A 3,970-nucleotide genomic window follows, 5' to 3' on the forward strand; every position below is an offset into this window, starting at 1 on the left:
GCAGGAAATAATACAACCACAGTATAACGATCAAAATATGGAACTACGAGAGACTTTTAGAGACTTACGCCATCATTTCACTGGACTGGACAGAATTATGTTGGACATACTGACTGCCAGGGAGAGATGACACTGAAAGACTGTGATGCTCCAAGAGACAGACATGGTGAAGTGATGTCTGATGAACACATGCTGGTCGTTGACATGGCACCAGCATTTGTGACTAATTCATGTCATGTGACTGGTCACAAGACGCGGTCTTCAGATGCAGACAGCTGAGAGACTGAACTGTGCTTCTGTGGAGTGTGTCAATATAAAGACGTGGAAAGGTCGGCGGTCTGACTAATGCATCATCCTGACACTAACACGCGCACCTGTGAGGGCAGGGATGCTCTCCCAGAATGTATCAATTCAACAAGCAAAAACCATTACTACATTTTCCACTTGGACAATCAGAGTGAGAGAGGGAAAGAGAAAACAAGCCTTTTCAAGTGAGTAGAAACAAGGGTAAGAGAGATGGATCAATACTTTCCATGCTTTTCCACACTAATTTGTCTCTTACCTCACTATTGCCACTGTGTTGGTTGTAGGTTTGTACAGATTTTCAGCCCTTTAGCTGAACCGAGGTCTTTAATTTAATTCTTGTGTGTGTGTGTGTGTGCTCTCATCTGCCTTTTATTCTCCAAAGCAGTATTTGATTGCATTAGCCATCGTCAGGCCCAGATGGAATTTCGGTGCTGATTTAATTGAAAATTTCTGCTGGTAATATGTGCTACAATTGGTCAGTGACGTGATGCTCTTTTTTTTATTATTTTACTATTCACAATATGGTTAAAAAAATGCAATTCATATATACAGAGGCATTTAATACGTAAATTTTTATTTAAAATAATTTGGGGAGTTTTGTTCAGGTTAAATTTTTTTTATACTTTTCACCTATAAATATATATATATATATATATATATATATATTAGGGGTGTAACGATACGCGTATTCGTATTGAACCGTTCGGTACGAGGCGTTCGGTGCGGTACGCATTATGGACCGAACGGTTCCTTGGACTAATTAATTATATTTGGAAAATAAAAAAAATTGTGAAATATAATGATATGCGTTCAACAAGGTAGCCCAATAACCCAAACGACGTAACAGGCAACGCCCCTGACACCCCCGAAGAAGAAAAAAACACCAACTTATATGTTTATGTTAGGCTACTCAGTCAGGCGCTCGCTCACTCAGTAATACACGCTGAAGGTGCGTTGCAAAATGGCCAATGCGTTTAACATACAAGAAATAGAAGATCCTCCAATAACCAACAGGTCTGGTGTTTGGGTGCACTTTGGATTCCCTGTAAGCTATAATGGTGATGGCAAGAGAGTGGTGGATAAAAAAAACAACGATATGTCGCATCTAGGGTACAAAAAAAAAAAAAACACCAGCGGGAATACTTGAAAGATGTCAACTCATTTACGCCGACATCACCTTAGTGTGTCAGTATCTGGGAAAAGATGGAAAAAAGGAGAAACATACACACAACAAACTATCCCCGCAGCATTTAGACAGACATTTCCAACGGATTCAAACAGGGCAAAAGACGTCACCACGGCGATTGGTAGGCTACATTTATATTATAGCCGCGGATATGAGACCTTACTATTTACCATTCATTCTATCATCACCATTATAGCTTACAGGGAATCCAAAGTGCACCCAAACACCAGACCTGTTGGTTATTGGAGGATCTTCTATTTCTGGTCTGTTAAACGCAGAAGCCATTTTGCAACGAGCCTTCAGCGCGTACTGAATGAGCGAGCGCCTTACTCTGTAGTGGAAAACGTCTCAGGTTACGACTGTAACCTATGTTCCCTGAGAACAGGGAACGAGACACTACGTCAGAATGACGCTTTGGGGGGAACGCCTCAGGCGTGACAGGTGTCTGAAATCACTATCAAATCACGGCAATCATAATGACCGGCGACGGCCCGTGAATCATTAACGTGAATGATTAACGTGCGACCTGCAAGTATAAAAGGGAGCCTTGCAAACATGACAAACATCCTATCGTCTGAAGGGACTGTTGCAGGCAGGCCCCGAGGCATGGCAGGAAGACGTAGTGTCTCGTTCCCTGTTCTCAGGGAACATAGGTTACAGTCGTAACCTGAGACGTTCCCTTTCGAAAGGGAACTCTACACTACGTCAGAATGACGCTTTGGGAAACGATATACCAACGCCACCATGCTAAGGGGAGTGCCTGCCAAGCGGCAGTGACAACTGACAGAACTAGCAAATTCAAATGAAACGCTAGAACCACTCACCCTCAGGTCACACTGGGCTGTCAGTGACAGCACTCCCTACGGTCATAGCCCAAGCTATATGATACCACAGAAAAACCTCCATAAACATAGTTTTAGTGAAAGGTCTACCTGGGCCTGCTCAAGGGCCTAGGACCACAACTTCAACTTCTTAGAAGGGGTCCCTTCTAGGGAATGTGGCTAGGGAACCTGAGGGAACCCCAGCCAGTCACTATTCAGGGGAACGTGCCACCTGAAATGCCACCAGGCAGGCCTGACCTGGTGTCACCATACAAGACACTATAGTCTGGCCACTTCCTGTCTGTCCGAAGACAGAGCCTCTGGACACTTGCCTTTAGGAAGGCATCCAACCCGAGGGACTGCGAAGCAGGCAGTGAACCACTCGGACCGGATCTCAGAGACGGGATATCCTGGAGAGTATGACTCAGCATAGTGCATTACAACCCTTGCCAGCGAGGGGAGTTTCTCTACTCGATCCACGGATCAACCCAGTGTTTGTGTTTCAAAACACTAAGGAGGCCTGTGAGGGCCTAAGGACTGATCTAACTGGGAGGCCTCATGAGAGGCCTACGACCGACTGATCAGACTCAGGAGACCACATACTCATACTGACCCTCAGTGAGGGGAGCATTAGATCTACCTGGTAGGCAACCAGGCTGTAGCAAGATAAAGAGGTTCCAGGAGGGAACCCGTAGCAGAGAATAAAAACTTGAGTCGAGCCAGGGCGCAAGCTCACCTTTGGTAGCTGCCTGATAAGGTCTGCTAAACTGAAAGTAAGCGGCCACTAGCTTACAAAACCCAGCACCACTGTGAAACTACTCAGGGAGACCTGGAGAGGCCTACTACCTGACAACCACAGTATGTGGGAGCTCACCATCAGAGAGGCCTGGTGCAGCCTACTATCTGATAACCATAAAACGTGAGAGCTCACTTTCAGAGAGGCCTGGAGAGGCCTACTACCTGAAAAACCATGCTCAGTGGAACACACAGTAAGTGGGAGCTAACCTTCCAAGGAGGCCTGGAGAAGCCTACTACATGATAACCACAGTATGTGGGAGCTCAACTTCAGGGAGGCCTAGTGAGGCCTACTACCTGATAACCACAGCGCATGGGAGTTCACTTACAGAGAGGCCTGGAGAGGCCTACTACATGACAACCACAGTATGCGGGGGCTCAACTTCAGGGAGGCCTAGTGAGGCCTACTACCTGATAACCACAGCGCATGGGAGTTCACTTACAGAGAGGCCTGGAGAGGCCTGCTACATGACAACCACAAAACCTGGGAGCTCAACTTAAGGGAGGCCTAGTGAAGCCTACCACAGTACATAGGAGTTCGCTTACAGAGAGGCCTAGAGAGGCCTACTACCCATTACCAGAAAACCCACATTAAGTGGAAACTCAAAGTATGTTGGAACTCAACTCCAGGGAGGCCTGGTGAGGCCTACTACCAGAGAACCATGACATGAAGGAGCTTACTTTCAGGGAGGCCTGGAGAGGCCTACTACCTGAAAACCACAGCTGACAGTGGGCCAGACTGGCAGTCCAGTTGACTGTCTATGGGGCTTTGCCTTCAGGAAGGCCTTATGAGGCCTACTACCTGATAGTTCAACCTCAGGGCCACTTAGTACCACAGTATGAGGAATTCAGCCCCCAGGGA

The sequence above is a fragment of the Carassius carassius genome, chromosome 24 (genome assembly GCF_963082965.1).
Source record: "Carassius carassius chromosome 24, fCarCar2.1, whole genome shotgun sequence".
Classification (NCBI taxonomy): Eukaryota; Metazoa; Chordata; class Actinopteri; order Cypriniformes; family Cyprinidae; genus Carassius; species Carassius carassius.